The 26,621-nt window shown below is 41.9% G+C and overlaps 1 long non-coding RNA gene across 1 annotated transcript in view; it reads right to left on the reverse strand.

Moving 5' to 3' along the window:
• Positions 1–1,135: 1,135 nt before the first annotated feature.
• The window catches only part of LOC103170380, an 89,363-nt gene continuing 63,877 nt past the window's right edge, over positions 1,136–26,621 (reverse strand). Inside the window, exon 3 of the long non-coding RNA XR_003756939.1 lies at positions 1,136–1,242. This is a non-coding gene — a long non-coding RNA (uncharacterized LOC103170380). The remainder of the gene's footprint in view (positions 1,243–26,621) is intronic.

Genomic DNA, 26,621 nt, shown 5'->3' on the forward strand with positions numbered 1-26,621 from the left:
TTTTAATACCATACAAAACAAAGGCTTTGTCTTTTTACATGCATTAGGAGTGATAGAGAGACACTCTGAAATTTAAGATGGTTTCCAACATGATAGTTACCTGGGATGAATAGGGGCAGGACTCTAGCTCAAACAGCTGTTGGGGTGATCACTCCCCTCATGCTGAGAAATGGGTATCTATGACTCTCATTTACCATAGTAGTATTTTTCATGAAAGCTAAAACTCTTGGTAGCAATGACAATTTTTCCATACCTATAAAGCCCAGTGTTGCCTATATACAAGCAATCAACCAAAGGTAATTAGAAGCAATGTGGCTTAGTGGGATGAGCACATGCTTGGGAGTCAGAGGTCATGGGTTCTAATCCCCCCTCCACCACTGATCAGGTATGTGACTTTGGGCAAGTCACTTGACTTCTCTGTGCTTCAGTTACCTCATTTGTAAAATGGGGATTAACATGGTGAGCCCCATGTGGGACAACCTGATTACCTTTATCTACCCCAGCACTTAGAACAATGCTCAACACATAGTAAGCACTTAAAAACCGTCACAATTATTACGATTATTTGCAGAGCACTGTAATATATGATTGGGAGAGAACAAATACAAAAGGAGTAGGTATATACTAGTATAGAATAGGTATACTGAGTTATATCCTAGTGCTGAGATAAAAGCTAGTCTATTGCTAGCATAAAAATGTAAATCAGGAGCCTAATTTCACAACTGATACTTCATGCCTGACTAATAGAACCTCTGAAGGGTTTTGCAATTCATTTATTGGTGTTTTTAGTAATAGGCTGGCACCAAAACACAGACCTGCCATCTTTACAAAATTATATTTCGTTATCACCTCAGACCTTAATGTCTTTTAAAACCAAGACAAGTAAAACTTCATGAAATGTTGTATATTTGAAAAGGTTGAATATGTCTGCTCAGATTACATCTGCTCTTAGAACAGAGTTCCTTGCCTGGAAGTGTAGGATTTGTGGAACAACAAATTCAGGTACAGGGTCAACAAGTACCTACCCATTCCCTGAAATGTCTTAATTGGTGAATAAATTTAACTCTAATTTTTAAAGTAACATTGCTAATGTTTGTGGGAGTGTATTAAGAAATAAGAAATGAACATATTCCTCTGAGATAAAAATAAACGTTGAATTTAATTTCTAGCAGTTGTTTGCAGAAATTCCAGGTGAAACAAGACCACCTTCTGCTCCAAGAAATAATCTGAAGTGCAACTCTCCTGTGAATATATAAAAATATGTGAGGAAATATATTAGTTGGAAACACTGCAAATTCATCAGTAGAAAGTGTTATAAGCAAGAATGTTACTGCTACAGAGGTGCATCTGTTGTTTTCTGTTGCTGGCATAACCAATGTAAATAATGACCCTGTTGCTACAACTTGTCTGCTAGGTAAGCCATTTTAAATTGTTGTTTACAGTCATCTCTTGTCATTCACGGATTGCTTGGTAGCTGCTTCACCTATCTGCTGTTGGCTTGGCCTTCACTCGTTGCTGTGTCAGGAACAGCAACAACAGCCCTAACCCCAATCTCTACTATCTGCTATTCTTATAGCCAGGAGACACACCCCTACTCTCCAGCAGCACAACCTAGTGTAGCGGCATCAGGCTCCAGACCAAACTGAAGATCTTCAGAGATGTGCCATTTCCAGTCTTCTCTACAGCTGTAATATCAGATCCTCATACACCGGCACTATGTCTGCCTTCTTGAGCACTTCCACCAGCATCAGGTCAAATCAGGATCAAATGGTAAAACAGATTACAAATGATGACATCTTGGAACATATTCAGTCTCCAAGTACTGAAGCTATACTTTATGTGGGTGGAATATGTGAGGAAAATGAGTTTACAGTGGCATTTCTGAACCTCTGCTATTTGGAGAGCTGAGAATACATTGTCAGAGACTACCATTTCTTTTGTGGTGTTCTCTTATAAGTTCTGAGTATGAGGCTATACACACAGAAAGCATGCAATAACTACCACTGATTAATTGAAAGCTCCTTTTTTATGGTATTTAAGTAGTTACTATATGTCAAATACTATTCATTCATTCATTCAGTAATATTTATTGAGCACTTACTATATGCAGAGCACTGTACTAAGCACTTGGAATGTACAATTTGTTAACAGATAGAGACAATCCCTGCCCAGTGATGGGCTCACAATCTAATCGGGGGAGAGACAGATGGCAGAGTAAAACAGAGCGAAACAAAAACAAGACCACATTATCATGATAAATAGAATCAAGGGGATAGACACCTCATTAACAAAATAAATAGGGTAATAAATAATATATACAAATAAGCCCAGTCTGGGAAGGCTTCTTGGAGGAGGTGAGCTCTCAGTAGGGCTTTGAAGAGGGGAAGAAAGTTGGTTTGGCGGACATGAGGAGGGAGGGCATTCCAGGAGAGCAGTAGGATGTGAGCCAGAGGTCAATGGCGGTATAGGCGTGAAGAGGGGACAGTGAGGAGGTGAGAGGCAGAGGATCGGAGCATGTGGGGTGGGCAGTAGAAAGAGAGAAGGGAAATGAGGTAGGAGGGGACGAGGTGATGGAGAGCTTTGAAGCCAAGAGTGAGGAGTTTTTGTTTTGTGAGGAGGTTGATAGGAGGTTGATAGGCACTGGAGGTTTTTAAGGAGGGGAGTGACTCGCCCAGAGCGTTTCTGTAGGAAGATGATCCGGGCAGTGGAATGAAGAATAGACTGGAGTGGGAAGAGACAGGAGGAAGGGAGATCAGAGAGAAGGCTGAAATAATAGTCCAGCTGGGATATTATGAGAGCTTGTACCAGCACAATAGCCGTTTGGATGGAGAGGAAAGGACGAATCTAGTTCTAAGCACTGGGGCAGGTAATTAGGTAATTAATTAGATTGGATGCAGTCCCTATTCCACTTGGGGCTCAGTTTAGTAGGTATTGAATCTACAGTTAATGGTTGAGGAAAGTGAGGCAAAGATGTTAAGAGACTTGCTCGAGGTAACACAGCAAGCAATTGGCAGAGATGGGATGAGTACCCAAGTCTTTTGACTCCCAGGCCCCCGCTTTTCCCTAGGCCACGCAGTGTCCCCTTGTGAGGAGGGATTGCATCTACCAACTGTATTGTATGGTACTATCCAAAAAGCTTAGTATAGTGATCTGCACACAGGAAGCACTCAGGAAATATCCCTGACTGATCGACTGACTTGAAGTCTCAGTCTCAAGGTTCATCTGTTGATGCTGTTGGGAGCTTCCATTATCATCATTTCTGTTAGGTCATGAATCTTATGATCTGTGTGCCCAGATTGCACCCCTGTGAAGGTTTTTATATTTAAATATTCTGTCAAAATTATGATGACCAAACTCGAAGGATTTTGGTAAAATGTTGGCAAGAAATTTGAGGATATGAAATTTACACATTTAAGATGCTTTTGTACACTACTTGCTTTTCTTGTTCATTGGGTTAAAAGCCCATCAGACAAATTATCTGTAACTTTCTTAAAAACAATTTTTTCAAAAGTCTCTTCAATTGTTGTTAAACAGTGAGAGATGATTTCTATTTACTACAAATGGAAAGAATTACAAAATTAAACTCCTAATTAACAGGGCAAGTTAACTTCTTTTTAAAGGAATCTAAATCCTTACACTTTACGTGGAAAAATAAATGAAGTTAGGTATAATTCTAAACATTCTGATATCCCCACTATTAAATCAACAGCATCCTACATTATTTAGCCTTTAAAGCATGTTTAAGCCTTCTTTTCTGATCCAGAAAGTCAGCATGGGGAAGGGTGTAGCATGAGCTAAGGTGAGATAATAAAAAAGAAAGAACAATTAAGAAAAAAAATCCACATCTTCCCTTGCAATTAAGTTCTTTCCTGGAGGGTTCTGCATATTTTTAGAGGTTAAATTAGTCTGAAGTTGGTGCAAAATAATTACTTCCAAGACTTGAAGCTGTTGTTTTAAAGAATAACAGGACCATAAAGGCACAAAGCATTAAAAGAAGTGTAGATTCTGGATCATTCACTCATCTGCCATAAAAGAAAAAAAAATAGGTCATGCCCTAGGAGCTAAGTAAACCTCTTTCTGACACCATTTTGATTCTTTATGTAGGAACTATGGACCTGAAAATGACATTTCATTTTTAATTATTTACCTATCATTAGAGTGCAGCCTTTTGGGATTAAAAAATAAACTGAAGATACTTCACAAGTTTTATTTATTTTGAATTTGTATATAAACTGTTTTAAAATTAAAAATTTTTAAATAGTTGATTTTTACTCTACCTTTTCTCTTTTATTATTTTAGTATATGATAACTGTATGGCAGAAATTATATTTTAGAAATTTTATTCCTTCCCAACATTTACAAATATTGCAAATGTCTATACTGCACATAAGATTGTAAGTCTGTGGAACTTTTGCTTATGGTGCACTCTCCTAAATCATTTTTACAGTGGTCAGCATACAGACCTCTCTCAGAAAATAGGATTGTTTTGTTGATTATCTCTTTAGATATCATGTCTACCTGTTGCCATATGTAGCTATGCCAAGACAAACTTGCTTAGTATATGAATTAAATGAAAATGAACACTATCCAAATTTTGATTTTGAGGTGAAGGGTCCAATAGATAGTCTACCCATTTGGTTAAAACATGCTTATTCATATCTGTATGTAGCCCAATATTTTATTTATCATCATCTGCATTTGGGACAGGCATGGAGTTATAAAATAGGTCTAATAAAGACTCCCTGTAAGCTCTTTCTTGGCGGGGAATATGTCTGCTACATCGTTGTGTTGTACTCTCCTAAGTTCTCAGCACACAGTAAGTGCTCAGTAAATATCACTGATTGATTCACCCAGGAAGACATACTTATAAATAAGGTCTCTGTTAAGTGAACATATACATTTTGAAGAAAGACTTTCCAAACAAAGGAAAGTTTGGAAAGTCTATATGGCTCTTAGGACTGGTTTCATGTGGGTTACTGTTTTCAGAACAGCAGCACAGACACCTGTTCTAGTGACTTCAAAGGATATTCCCTTTGATGCCTTTTAGTACATTTTGATGGTATAATCAATTGAATGCTGCATTAGGGCATTATTTTCAAGTTATTCTAGGAAATTAATCATTGGTGCCAATCATTCTCAATATAAAAATATGGTATAAAACTCATTTAGTGTAAAAGATTCACTGTTATCATTGATTTTATTCAATTTTTTAACATTAGCTGCCTCTGAGTATTTCAGATATGTGCCAGCCAACTCACAGGACATAGAAGAACCAGGTCACGTAGTGTGGCTGGCTCAGAGCTAACCTTCACCAGTACTAATAATTATAATAGTATTTGTGGTGTTTGTTAAGTGCTTCCTATGTGCCAAGCATCATACTAAGCCCTGGCATTGATACAAAGATATCAGGGCCCACATGTGGCTTACAATCTTAGTAGGAGGGAGAATAGCTATTAAATCCAGGAAGCAGTGTGGCTCAGTGGAAAGAGCACGGGCTTTGGAGTCGGGGCTCATGAGTTCGAATCCCAGCTCTGCCACTTGGCTGTGTGACTGTGGGCAAGTCACTTAACTTCTCTGTGCCTCAGTTCCCTCATCTGTAAAATGGGGACTAAGACTGTGAGCCCCACGTGGGACAACCTGATTCCCCTGTGTCTACCCCAACGCTTAGAACAGTGCTCGGCACATAGTAAGCGCTTAACAAATACCAACATTATTATTAAATCCCCATTTTGCTGATCCCCATTTTGCTGATCAGGGAACTGAGTCACTGAAAAGTTAAGTGACTTGCGCAAGGTTATTCAGGAAACAAGTGGCAGAGCTGAGATTAGAACCCAGGTACTCTTACTTCTAGACCCATGCTCTTTCCACTAGGCCATGCTGCTTCTCTAATGTAAGCACCAATATGGGGCAAGAGTCCACGAGCCTTAAATTAAGAATTTCATGCTCTACTCACAGAGCTAGCCGTAAAGGTGGTGTTAGTTAAGATTTACTATATGCTAAGTACAACACTAAGCACTCAGATGAAATAAAATAATCAAAATGGATACAGTCCCGGTCCCACATAGGGTTCTCTAGGTATGGGAGAGTACGGATATTGAATTCCCATTTTACAGATGAGGACATTGAGACACAGGCAAGTCACACAACTCCATTGCTATGGAGACAGCTTAAGCATGGAGCCAGATGTTGGTAGGATATGCTTTTATCTTCTCCTCCCAACTTTAAACTGGGGTTCTGAAAATGGAGGTAACCCCAGTGTACTCTCCTGCTGAGGGAGAGCAGTACGATTCACCAGCATGCTTGATGTCAGAGCAGTGCTCATGCCTAGTGCCAAAAAGCCAGAAGGGGTGCCAGGCTACATTTTTACAGGCACTGCATGCAAGTGTGCAGGATATTATGTCAATGGCACACATTTACAGATACAGTCCCACTATCTGCAGCGCCATTTTCTGACTATCAAATAACATTACCACCTGCTCTGCAGGAAGAGTTACAGGAGGAAGGAAGAGGTAAAAAAGAAGATGATTTAATACTTAAAGATGGAGGACTTGGAAAAAGTAAAGTACTGAACCTTTACTTTTTCCAAGTAAAGAACTGAACCTCTAATTCACTTATCTTCATTCCAAGCATTTATCCTATCCCACCTTGATTACTATATTAGTTTCCTTGCTGACTTTCCTGCCTCCTGTCTCTCCCCACTCTAGTCCATACTTCACTCAGCTTCCTGAATCATTTTTCTACCAATACATTCAGTCCATCTTTCCACATTTCTCAAGAACGTACAGTGGTTAACCCATCCACCTCCGCATCAAACAGAAACTCCTTACCATCAGCTTTAAAGCATTCAGTCACCTAGTCCCCAACTACCTGACCTCACTGCTCTCCTAACTAAAACCCAAACCACACACTTCACTCCTCTAATATCAATCTACTCATTGTACCTTGACCTAATCTAACCACTGACCTCTTGCCCACATCCTGCCTCTGGCCTGAAATATCCTTTCACTTCATATCTGACAATTACTCTTCCCACTTCAAAGTCTTATTAAGGGTTCATCTCTTCCAAGAGACCTTCCCTGACCTAGCCCTCATTTCTTCTTCTCCCAATCTCTTCTACATCACCCTTGCACTTGGATTTGCTTCCTTTATTCACCTCTCCCTCAGTCCCACTGCATTTACATACATATCTGTAATTTATTTTTAGGTATATTAATTTCTGTCTTTCCCTCTAGACTGTAAGCTTGTTTGGGGCAGGGAACGTGTCTACAAACTCTGCTATATTGTTATACTGTACTTTCCCAAGTCCTTAGTGGAAGGCTCTGCACATAGTAAGCACTCAATAAATATGACTGATAGACATAATATTGCTACAGTAAAATCCATCTTCTTCCATAGATCTTGGAATGATTTCTCAATAAAAAACAAACTGCAGAAATAGTATTAATTGATCAATGATGTTTATTAAGAACTTACTGTGTGCAGAGCACTATACTAAGTGCTTGGCAGAGTACAACAGAGTTGCTCAAACCATTCGCTTCCAACAATGAGCTTACATTCCTTACATTATATTTCTTAATGGTATTTGTTAAGCACCTAGTATGTTACAGACACTGTACAAAGCACTAGGGTAGATACAGGCTGATCAGGTTGGACACAGTCCATGTCCCACATGGACTCACAGTCTTAATCCCCATTTTACAGATGAGGTAACTGAGGCACAGATAATGTCAATGACTTGTCCAAGGTCACACAGCAGACAAGTGGCAGAGCCAGGATTAAAATCCAAGTCCTTCTGACATACAAGCTCATGCTCTATCCACTAGACCATGCTGCTTCTATATTAGGCTATACTGTATATGTAAACATATACATATGCTGTGGGGTGAAAGGATACAGAGTGAGATAGAAGAGCCATAAGGCATAGCTGCAGCAGTAGTAGCAGCTACCATAGAAGCTGTAATATCTTCCTTTTTAGAATCTAACCTGAGCTTCTCCTAGTTGTCAAGTTGCAGCTCGGAATATTTAAACTATGTAATTTTAATCAGGCCTCCCTTCTCCTTTCCAGGCCTCTTACTGATGACTAGTCCCCTCCCACAGCCAACTCATGATGACATGAGTCATGAACTAGTGAGATCTGACACCTTACATAATAATTTGGTCATACTCTGCTCAGGGCAAAAAAAAATCAAAACAAAACAAAATTTAAAAAAAAATTATGGTCCTCAATCAGCTCTCTCCCCCTGCCCTTTCCATTTATTTTATGGTATTTTTTAAGTGCTTACTATCAAACATTGTTCTAAGCCCTGGGGTTGGTACAGGTTAATTATTTAAGACAAAGTCCCTGTCCCATATGGGGCTCACAGTGTAAATAGGAGGGAGAACAGATATTTCATCCCCATTTTAGAGTTGAGGAAATTCAGTTCAGGAAAGTTATGACTTGCCTAAGGTCACGCAGCAATCATTTGGCAGAGCCAGGATTAGCACACAGGTCCTCGGACTCCCAGGCCTATGCTTCTTCCACTAGGCCATGTTGCTACTTATCCGTGCTCCTCTCTCCTACTACACACCACTTCACACACTTCACTCCTGTAAAACCTACCTACTCACTGGGCCTCACTCTCCCATTGCTCACATTCTCTTTCCTACCTGGAGTTCCTTTCTCCTTCATGTCCAACAAGCCATCACTCTCTCCACCTTCAAAGCTCTACTAAAATCATGTGTCACCTAGGAAGCCTTTCCTGACTAATATCTCATATCCTCACCCTATTTTCCCTGCTTCTGTATCATCAAGGCACTTTCATCTATATCCTCTAAGCTTTCTGATACAAACCTTATTCTCATACCTATAGCATTTAGACACGTATTCCCATCCTCTATAGTTTCCACTAGCTGTAATTTATTTCAGTGTTTGTTTCCCTTGCTAGATTATAAACTCCTTGATGGCAGGGATCATGTCTACCTATTTTTCTGCTGTATGCTCTTCAGCACTTAATTCAGTTCTCTGCACATAGTAAGAGCTTAATAAACTCCCTTGCTTGAGTGATTCATTGATTGCTTGTTAGTTTTTTCATTTAGTCAGTAGACCACTGAGGAGAAATTACTTTCTTCAGTCACTCTGCCCACATCATTGGAGGCTGCCAGTGCTGGGTAAGGGTTTGACATGGTCCTGGACTTGGACCAGCAGACCAATTTGCTCTAAAAGACAAAGAGAGGGTGAATGGTCCACAAGGCATAAGTGGGTTGCTCCTCAGAGCCCTGGGAGAGAGACTGGGCTAACAGGACTCAGGGGCCATGTAATGGGGAAATTCGGAAATCTAGGTACTGCTCCATCCCTGTGGCTGAGGGAGTTTCCCAGCAGGGGTTGGAGTAGCATCACCTCCTGGGACATGGTGTCCGACAGATACACATCAGCCTGTAATTTCTTCAGCACTTCGCTGCCACCATGGGTGAAAAGATCCAAACATTTCTGCAGCTACAACAGCTGAGGATCCGGGCCCTTAACAGGTGTGGGTTCTAACATCTCCCAGCAAATGGAGTGGAGTACTCTGGAGTGGAATGGGTCTCTACAGCTCCTTTCCCGCTGCATGTTTTCATCTCCTTCCCCTCACCCACCAAGTTCCCTCCCTAATTTACGAGACTGTCACTCAACCGTATTGACAAGGTATGAGACACTCCACCTAGATCCAAACATTTTATACAGTGCTCTGCGGAGTGTTAGAACCCAATAAATTCCAGAGATTGATTGATCAATTAGGCCCTCTCTACACCAAGCACACAGCTGCAGCTAATGTCATATTACCAACTCCAGACTGCAGGCAGCCCTGGCAGGGAAAGTTAAGCTATACTGGGAGTGGAAGGCCAAAGTCACAGGCTGCTCCTAATGATGGAATTCATAGTTGTCCTTCATAGTCAAAAAAGATATAACTGATGGTGAATTTCACCTATGAGTGCTTTTATGGCTGAAAAGGGCATGATGTACACAATGTAATTGCTCATGTATACTATGTCTGATACAAGAGATGTACTCAGACCCTGTAACGTTTGCACCAGCCCTCAGAACCCCTCTCACCCAGTCGCTGCCTCTTCATAGCAGTGCTCATCCCTGGGACCCTGTTCATATGCAGTTGCCATATTGAAAATACGTCAGGTTTTCACCTGCAGCAGAGGATTGTGGCAGCACTTAAGTATGGCTTAGTGGAAAGAACACGGGCTTGGGAGTCCAGAGGTCATGGGTTCTAATGCTGCCTCTGCCACTTGTCAGCTGTGTGACTTTGGGGGCAAGTCACTTAACTTCTCTGTGCCTCAGTTACCTCATCTGTAAAATGTGGATTAAGACAGTGAGTCCTACGTGGAAAAATCATTATTATTGAGAAGGAGCATGGCTTAGTGGAAAGAGCATGGGCTTGGAAGTCAGAGGATGTGGGTGCTAATCCCAGTCTGCCACTTGTCTACTGGGTGACCTTGGGAAAGCCACTTTACCTCTCTGTGCCTCAATTATCTCATCTGTAAAATGGGGGTTAAGATTGTGAGCCCAATGTGGGATAACCCTATTACCTTGTATCCACCCCAGGGCTTAGAACAGTGCTTGGCACATAGCAAGTGCTTAAATACAATGTTATTATATATTTTCTTATTAATATTAACTCTTATTATTTAAGACTCCCTCATCAGATACAGAGCAATGCCTCTCCCAAAGGCCTCTTTTCTTTCCTTGAGGTCAATGATAATAAGCCCCAAATCTGTGCTACCCTATGCTCAGGAGTAATTACAATTTAGTGTAACAATTTGGTTTTGTTTGATATTTTGTCATCCAGTCATCTACTGGGTGTGGGTTGCTATTACAATTCCCTGTTTTCAGAGGAAACTCTGATTGTCAAAGAACAAGACCCCAGCCAGAGTAGGATGCTTTCAAATGGCTGGCAGAAAGACTGTAGAGAAAGGAGCACAGACTATACACCCCATTAAGTTACTTTCATCTTAGTCTCTATTGTGAAAAAGACTTAAAGGGACAGCCTATTTCTAGAAAAAAAAGACCTATTTAGAATGGTTATTACACAATACTATATCTTACTACTTTCTATGGTCAATCAAAAATTCTTATTGATATCCTTACTTCTGGAGAATCCTGTCTTGATACTCTGAGTATTAAGTCTTTCAAATTTCACTATAATACCATAAATCATTATCTGCAATGAGAGTTTCAAACACAGTTCCTAATAGCCATTGCTTTAGGATTATCCATTCATGTCACTGACACAGAACCCTTAAAAGTGAAGGAGAAGCAAGGTATAAATCAATGTAATTGCTCATGCATACTTTACTATGTCTGATACAAGAGATACTTTTTTCCATTATGAACAAAAGTGAAAGCTCTTCAGAAGGAGATTTGCTTAATCACTCAGATGCTAGAAAAATATTTGATCACAACTTAAGAAACCTAACGAGTTTCCTTTTCCAAGATTCAAGGGTCCAATGGCTTAAGTATTTCATCTTCTATTGCTTGGTTTGAAAAGGTCTTTGCCTAATTCAATGTTCGTGCACACAGTTGACACTTAATAAAGGCTCTTGATATTAATGATGATAAACCCAAATTTGTGCCACTCATTGTTCAGGATTAATTATGATTTAGTGTAACAACTTCGTATTCTTTCAGATATTGTCATCCAGGTACCCACTCACAGTTATCCCGGGTGTGGGTTGGCATTATGAGTCCCTGTTTATTCACTCATTCATTCATTCAATAGTGTTTATTGAGGGCTTACTATGTGCAGAGCACTGTTTAGAGCACTGTTACTATGTGCAGAGCACTGTTACAATTTGGCAACAGATCGAGACAATCCCTGCCCAATAATGGGCTCACAGTCTAAATGGGGGAGACAGACAGCAAAGCAAAACAAAACAAAACAATACAAAGCAACATCATCAAGATAAATAGAACCATAGAGATATACATGTCATTAACAAAATAAGTAGGGTAATGAATAATATATGCAAATATGCACAGTACTGAGGGGCAGGGAAGGGGGAAGAGCAGAGGGCAGGATGTAGGCCAGGCGGGCCAGATGGGTCAGGTGCGAATGGGGAACCATGAGGAGGTGAGCGACAGAGGAGCACAGTGTATGGGGTGGGCAATAGAAAGAGAGAAGGGAGGTGAGGTAGGAGGGGACAAGGTGATGGAGAGCTTTGAAGCCAACAGTGAGGAGTTTTTGTTTCATGCAAATGTTGATAGGCAACCACGGGAGGTTTTTGAGGGGAGGAGTGACATGCCCAGAGCGTTTCCGTAGGAAGATGATCCGGGCAGCCGAATGAAGAATAGACTGGAGTGGGGAGAGACAGGATGAAGGGAGATCTGAAAGGAGGCTGAAGCAATAATCCAGTCGGGATATTATGAGAGCTTGAACCAGCAGGATAGTTGTTTGGATGGAGAGGAAAGGACGGATCTTGGCGATATTGTAAAGGTGAGACCAGCAGGTGTTAGTGACTGATTGGATGTGTGGGGTAAGTGAGAGAGCTGAGTCAAGGATGACACCAAGATTGAGGAAAGGATGGTAGTGCCGTCCACAGTGATAGGGAAGTCAGGGAGAGGACAGGGTTTGGGAGGGAAGATCAGGAGCTCAGTTTTGGACATGTTGAGTTTTAGGTGGTGGGTAGACATCTAGGTGAAGACGTCCTGGAGACAGGAGGCGATACGAGCCTGGAAGGAGGGGGAAAGAACAGGGGAGGATAAGTAGATTTGAGTGTCATCTGTGTAGAGATGATAGTTGAAGCCATGGGAGTGAATGAGTTTACCAAGGGAGTGAGTATAGAGGGAGAATAGAAGAGGGCCAATAACTGACCCTTGAGGAATCCCTACAGTTAGTGGATGGGAGGGGGAGGAGGAGTCCATGAAGGAGACTGAGAATGAGCAGCCAGAGAGATAAGAGAAGAGCCAGGAGAGGACAGAGTCTGTGAAGCCAAGGTGAGATAAACTGTGGAGAAGAAGGGGATGGTCGAAAATGGCCCTCTGTTTACAGAGGAGACTACTGAAGGTCAGAGAATAAGGCTCCAGTCAGAGGTGGATACTTTCAAATAGCTGGCAGAAAGACTGTAAAGAAAGGAGTACAGACTACAAAACCCATTAAGCAAAGATATGGCTTTTGCCTATATTTCCTCTGTAATGTAAGCACACTGTGGGCATGGAACATCTACCAACTCTGTTATACCGTACTCTCCCAAGCGTTTAGTAAAGTGCTCTGCACATACTAAGCACTCAATAAATACTACTGATTGACTGATTTTCCAGAAGCAATAGGAATGTACTGGATCTAGACTGGCTCATTAGTTAGTAGATTGAATGCACAAGACCAAGTAATCCCGAGGAGAGCAGAGACAGGGGTCAGGCAGTTGGAATTCCAGTACTGATTTCTTGGAGACCAGTTTCTGATTAAGACCTCACCATAAGAAGAGTTTCATGCACTAAAATATTTCTCTCTCTAGTCTATACAGAAATATGCAAAGAAATTTGGGTGAGTTCACTGGTAAGCTCGTTATGCGCAAGGAGCATGCCTGCTAATTCTTTTGTATTGCACTCTCCCAAGAGCTTAGTACAGTGCTCTACATATAGTAAACACTCAATAAATACGATTAATCAATTTGGAGTTATTTTAAACACTTTCTCCAACTTCTCCAAGTTAATTAGATCACCAGGCTTGGCACTTGCTGTTTTGAATATTTAGTGGCTTTCATTCATTCAAGTGTATTTATTAAGTGCTTATTAGTGTTTGGGAGAGTACAACACAACAACAAACTGATACATTCCCTGCCCACAACAGGCTTACAGTATTTAAATATTGACTTGCAAAGCCTAACTTAATATTATCTGTTATCCTTTCAATCTGTGATAATAATTAAAGCTCATATTAATCTCATGAAACAATACCTTTTGGGTCTAAGTCTGAGTCACAGAAAGGATGAATGGTTTAGGTCTATGTGGTGTCTCAATCCTGGTTAAAGCCTTTACTTTCCTGCCCCCCAGTTATTCCCAAGTTGCCCTTACCTTTCAAACCTTTTCTGAATATTTTGCTACTTCAAGATCCTACAAAAAGTTAAAGTGTCTTTCAGGGTTTTTCAACAAAGATTATGCTCTACTTGGCATATTGTAGCTTGTTCTGTGATATATCATATAAACAAAATATGTCTCAATGCAGTTTGCTTTTTTGAGTCTTTAATGGTTACAATTTATTAAACCATTCACAATGTGAGATTAATTTCTGCTGTAATTACCTGACTTTTTCTCCTGTTTCAACCACAGTGCTTTTTTTATGTTTGTTACTGTATAAATCAGCACACTTACATTCCTTTTGTTTTATGAATCTGTATTTCTAGTGCTGACTGCTGTAATCATCTCCCTTTGGCTTAATTGGGAGCCTGACTTAAAATAAATTTACTCTGCTCTCTAACTAGAATCAGTAATGAAAGTTTAAACTTTGTATTATGCAAAACACTTTCAAAGTTCTATTTTTTGAAGGAAATTCAAGTTAATGTCATCGTAATCCTAAATAGATGAAGCAATGCTAAAGAAAACTGCAGAGCAAATATGAAATTTAATAATGGCCCTCCAACAGCTTGCCTTTCAAACTGTTAGGAATTCATTAAACAATAGTTGAGTAGTGCTGACAATTAAATTACTCTCATATGAGGTATCTAGCCATATTATGAATATTGCATACTACATAGCACCCATTTTAAAGGGATGTAGTCAACAAATTGCATTTTAGATCATTAACAGGAGGCATGAAGTCAGTCTCCAGATAAAGCCCACTTTGTTTCTTAGCCAAAGTAATTGGGATAAAAAACATAAAGAGGTTTAACATTAATAATTTTACAGGAGAAGCTTCAACCAGCCAGTGGATATATTAGAATATGTATTAGGATACAGTGTTATAACTAAGGGCAGGTAATGGAAAGGATTGATGGCTTGTGGGATAAGACTTTGAGGAACATTACAAATATTCAAATGCAGCATTGTGCATAGCAATCGCACCCCCTGAAGTAGAAACCCCACAAAGAGTACTCGTTAAAGAAATGTTGAAATAAGATCTAAATGTCACAGTGAAGACTTTTGGTTCAATTTAGGGGAACTCCAGGTAGAGCACTGATTGCATAGAAAGTGAAAGGCCGCTCTTCTTTCAGTTATCTCAAGAATGAGTCACTTCAATATTCTGTACTTCTCAAGCACATTATATGTTGCACTGCACCTCAAGGTTTTCAATGAACTTGCCTATCTGAGCTGTTCTGGCACCCTTTCTAATAATCACATTAATGTAATAATTATTCCTATAATAACAATAATAGTGATATTTGTTAAGCCTTTACTATGTGACATAAACACTGTACTAAGTATTGAGACGCAGAATGGCTCAGTGGAAAGACCACGGGCTTGGGAGCCAGAGGTCATGGGTTCTAATTCCGACTCCGCGCTTGTCAGCTGTGTGACCTTGGGTAAGTCATTTAACTTCTCTGTGCCTCAGTTACCTCATCTGTAAAATGGGAATGAAGACTGTGAGCCCCACGTGGGACAACCTGATCATGTTATGTCCTCACCAGGGCTTAGAACAGTGCTTTGCACATAGTAAGTGATTAACAAATGCCATCATTATTATTATTATATATAAGAAAATTAGGTCTCCCAGCTTCCAATCCCAAGGTCAAACCCAAAGACACACAGAAAAAATACAGCCCTTCTCCTTGGACTCCAGTGTTCCCAAGTTCCAGCATTCCTTGAACCAGCCTAGGGAATGGCAATATAGGCAGTATGTGACTGCCAAAGTTTTAGAATGTTGAGATCACTGGGGTGGCCATAACTTTGACTTCAGTGATTGTTAGTTGGAGCTATGTGAAGTCCCAAATTCTGATGTGGCTTTCATGTCTGTCACCGTCTTTATCACTTGTATTTTTGTTTGCCTTTCCTTTTAAAGTCTATTGTCAATAACCCCCACTCCTTTATTCTTAGATTGAGAGTTCCCTTGAAGTCAAGGACCGTGTATATATCTCAACTAAATATTTCTTTTCTAGCTCTTAGTACAGTGTTTGCACAAGGTAGGCACTAAATAAAATTACTATTACTACTACTACACTTTGCTTCAAAGTACCTGTCAACCCCTTCAGAAAACTATATAACGTCTGTTTGTGTATCTTGCTACAATCCATTCTCCATGTTTTCCCCATCCAGTAAAGTGGGTGTGAGTGGCACATTTTTCATTTATGCTCATAGATTGACATTTCCAGGACCTCCTTGTTTTTGATTCTGCCTTACTATTTAATGTTAATTTTGGAGCAGAGGTAGTACTGAGAGAACTAATGGGTCCAACAGAGCAACTGCAAAATGCAATGACTCACATGGTGGTTTCTTGAGAACATTAGGGACATTAGAAGGCTATTATCTGACTTTGAACTAGCTGAATAGCTCTGGGAGTACATATGTCCTGGGGGCTGAAGTTTAAAACTAGTTAGAGCTGGTCCTATTAATTCAATCATATTTATTGAGTGCTTACTGTGTGCAGAGCCCTGTACAAAGCTCTTGGAAAGCACAATTCAGCAACAAATAGAGACAATCCCTACCCAACAACAAGTTCACAGTCTAGAAAGGGGGAGACAGACAACCAAACAAGTAGACAGGCATCAATAGCATCAATATAGATCAATAGAATTATAGATATATGCATATCATTGATAAAATAAATGGAATAATACAGCAGTGTGGCTCAGTGGAAAGAGCACGGGCTTGAGAGTCAGAGGTCATGGCTTCTAATCCCAGCTCTACCGCTTGTCAGCTGTGTGACTGTGGGCAAGTCACTTCACTTGTCTGTGCCTCAGTTCCCTCATCTGTAAAATGGGGATTAAGACTGTGAGCCTCATGTGGGACAACCTGATTACCCTGTATCTACCCAGCGCTTAGAACAGTGCTCTGCACATAGTAAGCACTTAACAAATACCAACATTATTATATACACAAGTGCTGTGGGGCAGGGAGGGGGTAGAGCAGAGGGAGGGAGTCAGGGTAATGGGGAAGGGAGGAGGAGCAGAGGAAAAGGGGGGCTCAGTCTGGAAAGGCCTCCTGCGCAGGTGAGCTTTCAGGAGGGCTTTGAAGGCGGGAAATATGCTAGCTAGTCAGAGGTCATGGGTTCAAATCCCAGCTCGGCCATTTGTTAGCTGTGTGACTTTGGGCAAGTCACTTAACTTCTCGGTGCCTCAGTTACCTCATCTGTAAAATGGGGATTAAGACTGTGAGCCCCACGTGGGACAACCTGATTCCCTTGTGTCTACCCCAGCGCTTAGAACAGTGCTCGGCACATAGTAAGCGCTTAACAAATACCAACATTATTATTATTATTATTATTATTAGGGAGGGCATTCCAGGCCAGAGGTAGGATGTGGGCCAGGGGTCGATGGCGGGACAGGAGAGAATGAAGCACAGTGAGGAGGTAAGCATCAGAGGAGTGGAGTGTGTGGGCTGAGCTGTAGAAGTAGAGAAGGGAGGTGAGGTAATAGGGGGCAAGATGATGGAGAGCTTTGAAGATAATTTAAGACTCCTGAATCTGTTAAGAATCTGTCTAAAATGAAATGTGAAATATTATACTTTTCCATAACTCTAGACAACACTATCCTCCCAGTTTCACAACTCTCACAATACCATAACATTGGCATTACCCTCAACTCAACATCATTCTCTCTACTGATCTCAACCTATTAATTCCCCTATCCCTTTGTGATCTTGTACCACTAACCTACAATCCTGGATCACAGCCCACCTCTTTTGCTCAAGCAGCTGAATTCTCCAGGTGGAAATCTAAATATCAAGCCAACTTTGTCCACTTCAAATCTATCCTTGCATGCTTTAACTGTACCCTCTCCTCTGCCCAGCAAAATTATTTCTCTTCACTTATTGACACCCATGCCCATTGCCCTCACCATAGTTCCAGGCATTTAACTCCCTCCTCAGGCCCCCTGATAACCTGGTTATCTACTTTATTAAGAAAATTAATGCCATCAGGTGTGAGCTCCCTCAAATCACCCCTGTCCCTCCTCAGTCAGTCCCTCCCCCTCTGGCCCCCTGTTCAACTCTCCCATCATTCCCAGCAGTATCTATAGAGGCGATCTCCTGGCTCCTCTCAAATGCCAACCCCTTCACATGCGCATGAGACCCTATTCCTTTGCACCTTATTGAAGCTCTCGCGCCCTTCCTCCTTCCCTCCCTAATAGCCATCTTCAACCGTTCACTCTCCAGTGACTTCTTCCCCAACACCTGCAAATATGCTCATGTCCCCCCATCCTAAAAAAGCCCTCCTTTGACCCCACAGTTCCCTCCAGTTATCATCACCTCATCTCCCTACCTTTCCGCTCCAAACTCTTGACTGAGAAGGTTAGCACTAGAGGACTGACGTATGGGGGCTGGGTTGTAGAAGGAGAGAAGCAAGGTGAGGTAGTAGGTGTCAAGGTGATGGAATACTTTAAAATCAATGGTGAGGAGTTTTTGTTTGATACAGAGGTGGAAAGGCAACCACTGGAGATTTGGGAGTGGGGTTGGAGGGGGAGGGGGGTGACATGCCCTGAATGTTTCTGTAGAAAGATAATCCAGACAGAGGAGTGAAGTATGGACTGAAGTGGGGAGGAGCAGTAGGTTGGGAGGTCAGAAAGGAGGCTGATGCAGTAAGCCAGTAAGGATAGGATGAGTGATTGATTGTACTATTCATTCAATAGTATTTATTGAGTCCTTACTATGTGCAGAGCACTGTACTAAGCACTTGGAATGTACAATTTGGCAACAGAAAGAGACAATCCCTGCCCATTGACGGGTTACAGTCTAATCAGGGGAGACAGACAGACAAAAACAATAGCAATAAATAGAATCAAGGGGATGTACAAATCATTAACAAAATGAATAGGGTAATAAAAACATGTACAAATGAGTGCACAAGCAAAGTGCTGAGGGGAGGGGAAGGAAGAGGGGGAGGAGCAGAGGGAAAGGGGGGAAAAGGGGGCTTAGCTGAGGGGAGGTGAAGGGGGGCAGAGAGGGAGCAGAGGGAAAAGGGAAGCTCAGTCTGGGAAGGCCTCTTGGAGGTGAGCTCTCAGTAGGGCTTTGAAGAGGGGAAGAGAGTTTGGCGGAGGTGAGGAGGGAGGGCATTCCAGGACAGCAGGAGGACGTGGGCCAGGGGTCGACGGCAGGATAGGCGAGAATGGGGGTGAGTAAGGAGGTGGGCGGCAGAGGAGCGGAGCCCACAGGGTGTGCAGTAGAAAGAGAGAAGGGAGAAGTAGGAGGGGGCAAGGTGATGGAAAGCCTTGAAGCCTAGAATGAGAAGTTTTTGTTTCATGCGGAGGTTGATAGGCAACCACCAGAGGTTTTTAAGAAGGGGAGTGACATGCCCAGAGTGTTTCTGCAGGAAGATGAGCCGGACAGCGGAATGAAGAATAGACTGGAGAGGGGGAGAGAGAGGAGGAAGGGAGATCAGAGAGAAGGCTGACACAATAATCCAGCCGGGATATTATGAGAGCCTCTACCAGTAAGATAGCCGTTTGGGTGGAGAGGAAAGGGCAGATCTTGGCAATATTATAAAGGTGAGACCGGCAGGTCTTGGTGACGGATTGGATGTGTGGGGTGAATGAGAGAGCCGAGTCAAGGATGACACCAAGGTTGCGGGCTTGAGAGACGGGAAGGATAGTCGTACCATCCACAGTGATAGGGAAGTCAGGAAGAGGACAGGGCTTGGGAGGTTAAATAAGGAGCTCAGTTTGGGACATGTTGAGTTTTAGGTGGCTGGCAGACATCCAGGTAGAGACGTCCTGGAGGCAGGAGGAGATACAAGTCTGAAGGGAGGGGGAGAGGATGGGGCAGAGATGTAGATTTGTGTATCATCTGCATAGAGATGATAGTTGAAGCCATGAGAGCGAATGAGTTCACCAAGGGAGTGAGTGTAGATGGAGAACAGAAGACGGCCAAAAGCTGACCCTTGAGGAACTCCTACAGTTAGAGGATGGTAGTGGGGGGAGGAGCCTGCGAAGGAGATCAAGAATGAATGGCCAGAATGTGGTAGTGGTTTGGATGGAGAGGAAAGGGAGAGTCTTGGTTATGTTGTGAAGGTGAGACTGACAGGATCTGGGGACAGATTAGCTGTGTGGAGTGAATGAGAGAGTAAAGTCAAGGATGACCTCAAAGTTATGGGCTTGTGAGATGGGAAGGATGGTTGTGTCATCTACAATGATGGGAAAATTCAGAGGCAGACTGTAAATGGCACCACCATCCTTTGTCTCATAAGCCCATAACCTTGGTGTTACCCAAGACTCCTCTTTCTCATTCAAAGCAAATACTCAATCCATCATCAAATCCTGTTGGTCCTACCATCACAACCTCGCTAAAGTCCGCCCTTTCCTCTCCATCCAAACTGCTACCACATTAATTCAATCACTCATATTCTGCCTAGATTACTGCATCAGCCTCTTTGCTGACCTCCCAACCTTCTGTCTGTCCCCACCTCAGTCCATACTTCACTCTGCTGCCCAGATCATCTTTCTACAAAAATCATCGGGACATATCACCTCCCCCTTCCCAAAGAATCTCCAGTGGTTGCCTATCCACCTCTGTATCCAACCTAAACTCCTCACCATTGACTTTAAAGCACTCCATCACCTTGCCCCCTCCCACCTCACCTCACTTCTTTCCTTCACCAATCCAGCCCCCATACTTCACTCTAGTGCTAACCTTCTCACTGTGTCTTGCTCTCATCTGTCTCGCTGCTGATTCCTGGCCCATTTCTTGCCTCTGGCCTAGAATGCCCTTCCTTCTCAAATTTGACAGACAATCGTTTCACTCTCCCCAGCTTATTGAAGGCACACCTCCTCCAAGAGGCTTTCCCAGACTAAGCCCCACTTTTCCTCACCTCCCACACCCTTCAGTGTTGCCCTGACTTGCTCCCTTGGCCATTCATCCCTCTCCCAGCCCCACAGGGGGCTTAAGTATAGTTCTGTAATTTTATTTATTCGTACTGATGTCTGTCTCCATCCCTCTAAACTGTGAGCTCATTACGGGCAGGGAATGCCACAGTTCATTGTCATATTGAACTTTTCCAAGAACTTAATACAGTGCTCTGCCCACAGTAAGTGCTTAAAAAAATCTGAATGAACTCTTCATTCAGTCCACATATTCGTATCCATAATTGATTCATTTATGTATTTATATTAATGTCTGTCTCCTCTTCTAGCCTATAAACTTACCTTGGGCAGGGACGATGTCTACCACTTCTGTTGTATTTACTGTCCCAAGCACTTGGTGCTGTGTTCTATAGCTTAGAGCTATAGTGAGTGCTCAATAAGTATCATTGATTGATTGAAAGATATTCAGTCTGTTATTAAATCCTTTTGTCTCCACCTTCACAATACCTCGATTCTATCCCTTCCTCTCCATCTAAACTCTGATCCAAGCACCAACATATCCTGCTTTGATCAACCTTCTCGCTGACCTCAATTTCTCCTGCCTCTCCCCACTCCAGTCCTTAATTCACTGTGCTGCCTAGGTCATTTTTCTAAAAATCTGTTCAATTCACCTAGTCCTACACCCAGTGAACATCCATCCAGTGGATCATCAACTCCTAACTATCAACTTTAAGGCACTTAATCAGCTTTCCCATCTTTCCTTATTTCACTAATCTCTCATTACAATCTAACCCACACACTTGCTTCTATACTACCTCTATCTCACCTTTCTCACCACTGACTACACCAATGACTACTTACCCATGGCCTACCTCTGGAAGCCCCTCCCCATTCATATCCACCTGACCACCACTGTCTAAGATCTTCAAAGCCCTACAAAAATCATATCTTTTCCAAGCGACCTTCCCTGACTATGCCTTCACTTGCTCTATTAGCCCTTCCTTCTGCACTGCTTTATAGATTATAGCACTTAAACATATTGATTATCACACAACTCTTTCTTCCCTATTTGTGGTAAGTTTCTCAAACATAGGGATTACATTTATTTTGTATATTCCCAAAATTTGTAGTGCAGTGCTCTATTCAAAATAGGAAACTCAAGCAATATTGGTGATATTGATTCATTTTTATCCAACAAGACCAGTTACCATTATATGTGCTCCATTAAATGGTCCAATTAAACTTAAAAGATTGTACCAAAGAGCATCAGTTGGGAATGATGCAGAGGGAGAGAGTAAATTATTTCCATTTTTCTAGAGTGCCTTTCTGATTTAAGCTTTAATTTTTCTATTTCTTGATTTTTGCTTTTGTTTAGATTTCTTCTTTAACATTTTCTTTTCCCTCCTTTTATTCTGTTACACTTGATCCTGATTGTCTCCCTCATGCCTAACCATTATCCTTTTCTCAGACTGTCTCTCACAAAACGTTTTTTTAATCCCTGTGTCATAGTTACACCAAAAGGAAAGAGCTTCTTTTTCAAGAATGCTATTTCTGATGAGGATAACCCATTCATTCAATCGCATTTTCTGAGCACTTATTGTGTGCAGAGCACTATACTAAGCACTTGAAATGTACAATTCGGCAACAGAGACAATCTCTGCCCAACACGGGCTCACAGTCTAAAAGGGGGAGACAGACAACAAAACAAAATAAGTAGTCAGGCTTCAATACCATCAAAATAGATTAATAGAATCATAGATATATGCACATCATTAATGAAATAGAGTAATAAATAATATATACAAATATACACAAGTGCTGCTGGGAGGGAAAGGGGCTAGAGCAGAGGTAGGGAGATGGGGTAATGGGGAGGGGAGAAGGGGCAGAAGGAAAGGGAGGGCTCAATCTGGGAAGGCCTCTTGGCGGAGGTGAGCTCTCAGTAGGGCGTTGAAGGGGGAAGAGAGTTAGTTTGGCAGATGTGAGGGGGGAGGGCATTCCAGGTTAATGGTAGGACATGAACCAGGCGTCGATGGCGGGACAGAAGAGAACGAAGCACAGTGAGGAGGTTAGTGGCAAATGAGTGGAATGTACAGAGTGAGCTGAAGAACGAGAGAAGGGAGGTGAGGAAGGAGGGGGCAAGGTGATGGAGAGCTTTGAAACCAAGATTGAGGAGTTTTTGCTTCATGCGATCCTCATGGCGGTGCAGTTGTTTCTGTCAAGGTAAAAATTTAAGTACAAAAGAGAATCGAAATACTATAACACAAACCCTGGGTTAGATAATGTAGCAGGACAGAATTGGAGAAATGTATAAAGGGGGCAATTTCAAACTATAAAGGTGGGCAGGAAACCTGCTGAGGTGGGATGGACTGACTGGAAGTAGGGAGAATTACTGCATCAGCCTTCTCTCTGATCTCCCATCCTCATGTGTCTTCCAGCTCCAGTCTATTCTTCTTTCCGCTGCCCAGATTATCTTTCTACAGAAATGCTCTGGGCATGTCACTCCCCTCTTCAAAAACCTCCAGTGGTTGCCTATCAACCATTGCATGACACAAAAACTCCTCACTCTTGGCTTCAAAGCTATCACCTAGCCCTCTCTTCCCTCATCTCCCTTCTCTCCTTCCACAAGCCCACCCCATACACTCTGCTCCTCTGCCACTAACCTCTGCATGGTCCCTTGTTTGTGCCTGTCCTGCCGTTGACCCCTGACCAATGTCCTACCACTGACCTGGAAAGCCCTCCCTCCTCACATCTGCAAAACTAACTCTCTTTCCCTCTTCAAAGCCCTACTGAGAGTTCACCTCCTCCAGGAGGCCTTCCCAGACTGAGCCCTCCCTTTCCCTCTGCTCCTCCTCCACTCCCCATTCCCTCTACTCCCTCCCTCTGTTCGTCCCCCTTCCCCTCCCTACAGCACTTGTGCATATTTGTATATATTATTTATAACTCTAATTATTGTGCTAATGATGTGTATATATCTATGATTCTATTTATCCTGTTGATATTGACTCCAGATTACTTGTTTTGTTATGTTGTCTCTCTCCCCCATTTAGACTGTGAGCCCGTTGTTGGGCAGAGATTGTCTCTATCTGTTGCCAAATTATACATTCTAAGCGCTTAGTACAGTGCTCTGCACATAGTAAGTGCTCAGTAAATACTACTGAATGAATGAATGAGAAGAGAAGGAGGGAGTAGGGAGTGAGAGAAGGATCCAAGAGTGATTTAGAGTGCAATGCATTAATACCTCTACTTGTAATAGCATTTTAAGTGCTCTTAGTGTGCAGAGAGTACTGTTTCTAAGTGTTGGGAGAGAGTACACATGTAAGAATACAAATGGTCCCCATAACTCTAGTGCCTGGCTGTCACTTTGGGATTGGTTTGGGAATAGATCTTATAATATGAAAGTAGCAGTAGATTTTATGGAGTACCCACTTGGAGCAATGTATTGTACTAGACACTTGAAGAGACACCTGCAGAACAAAAAATTGCCCTGGATTTCACACAAGGATTTTACACTCTAATAGGGATATTGGCAAATTGGATCCCGGGATATGCATGATACAAACCCATTATTAAGGAATATAACCCAGTTAGATTGTGGGGTATGCTGTGATTGAATCATAGATCAATAAAGCTAAAAGGACCCCAAAGAGATTAACTGGTCATCCCAAAGTGAGTAAATCTTCCAGGGCAGATTGTTAATCCTTTTTCCTTGAAAATTTCCAGGGATGGAGGGTCCGCAATTTCAAATAGTTTATCTTCTTAATAAGAAGACCTTCCTTATGGGCTATCAAAATATCATTTGCTTTAATTCAAACCCATTTTTATGGTATTTGTTAAGCACTTACTATGTGCCAGGCACTATACTAAGCACTGTGGTAAATTCAAGCTAATCGGATTGGACACAGTCCATAACCCATATGTGGCTCAGTATCAATACCCATTTTCATATGAGATAACTGAGGCAAAGAGAAATTAATGACTTGCACAATGTTACACAGCACACAAGTGGCAGAACCAGTATTAGAACCCATATCCTTCTGATTCTCAAGCCCATGCTTTATCTACTAGGCCAGACTACTTCTCATTTAACACCATTTAACCCATTAACACCATTTACCTATTAACCCATTAGCCCATTTAACAGCATTTCCTGATATTTGGTCCTCAGTAGATATGAGGAACTGATTAGTACACTTACATAAAAAGCTTAGTTATACTGAAAACATTCATTAAATCATCTTAACTTTCCTGACTCCAAGCATTAAGTTCCACTTTCTCCATCATAACTTTCCTAACTTTTGTCGTTCTTTTCTGGACTGGTATTCCTCTATGTCCCTTTTAAAACCCAAATCAATATCCCATTCTAATTAATTCTCCACTTTCATTTATATTCTCTTCTTGCATTTCCCCTGGAAGCAGTCTGTTGGACTACAGTGGATAGCGATTGTGAAAGGATGAAGTGATTGTCCCACCATGAGTGGAATTTCGGTGGTAATGAAAGGTATGATTTTATACATATTACAACTGTTTCAGAGTATAATGATCAATTTAAATCATAATGATTGGAGGACTAGCATGATGTTATCTGTTTCTGGGAATGCTAATGCTAAACACAAGCAAGACATATTACTCACTTAGCTCTTCTCTTGCCTCCTTAATCACCATTTGCCTTCCCTTACCATGGGTGTCCATTCCATAATGCCTCTCAACTGGGCTCCACACTTTTCTCCTATATGCCCCCCACTTTCTCATTCATTCATTCAATAGTATTTATTGAGTGCTTACTATGTGCAGAGCACTATACTAAGCGCTTAGAATGTAAATTTGGCAATAGAGACAATCCCTGCCCAAAGAGCACATCTGCTTGGGTACAAGATACAGATGTCTAACTGGCTTTAGTACTTCTGATTGGATTATGCCCATTTTCAATAGATCTCCACCTATTTGAACAAGTTGATTTACAGCAAACTCATAAGTCACATTCTCTGATTGGTTCCCATAGACAGGATATGACTGATTGGAAGATATGTCAATCTTCTTACACAGTGAAAGCAGCATGGCCTAATGGATGGAGCATGGGTCTGGGAGTCAGAAGGACATGGGTTCATTCATTCATTCATTCAATCATATTTATTAAGCACTTACTGTGTGCAGAGCACTGTATTATGCAGTTGGGAAAGTACAAGGCAGTAATAAAGAGTGACAATCCCTGCCTACAACAAGCTCACAGTCTGCGGTTGGTGGGTGTGCGTGGGGTAGGAGAAGGGGAGAGAGACAAACATCATTACAAATGAACGGACATCAAAAATAAAATTACAGTAATATATATAGGTGCTGTGGGGTAGGGATGGGGGGAGAGCAAAGGGAGCAAGTCAGGGTGACAAAGAAGGGAGTGGGAGATAAGGAAAGTGGTACTTAGTCTGGCAAGGCCTCTTGGAGTAGATGTGCCTTCAGTGAGTGGGGGAGAGTAACTGATGGATTTTGAGGAGGGAGGGCATTCCAGGCCAGAGGTAGGATCTGGGCCAATCTCCAAGGGCTCCTTCCCCTCTGCCTTCAAACACGCCCACGTCTCCCCCATCCTAAAAAAACCCGCTCTTGACCCCACTTCCCCCTCCAGTTATCGTCCTATCTCCCTACTACCCTTCCTTTCCAAAATCTTAGAACGAGTCGTCTACAATCGATGCCTAGAATTCCTTAACTCCCATTCTCTCCTAGACCCC

Source organism: Ornithorhynchus anatinus, chromosome 2, assembly GCF_004115215.2.
Source record: "Ornithorhynchus anatinus isolate Pmale09 chromosome 2, mOrnAna1.pri.v4, whole genome shotgun sequence".
In the NCBI taxonomy this organism is placed as follows: Eukaryota; Metazoa; Chordata; class Mammalia; order Monotremata; family Ornithorhynchidae; genus Ornithorhynchus; species Ornithorhynchus anatinus.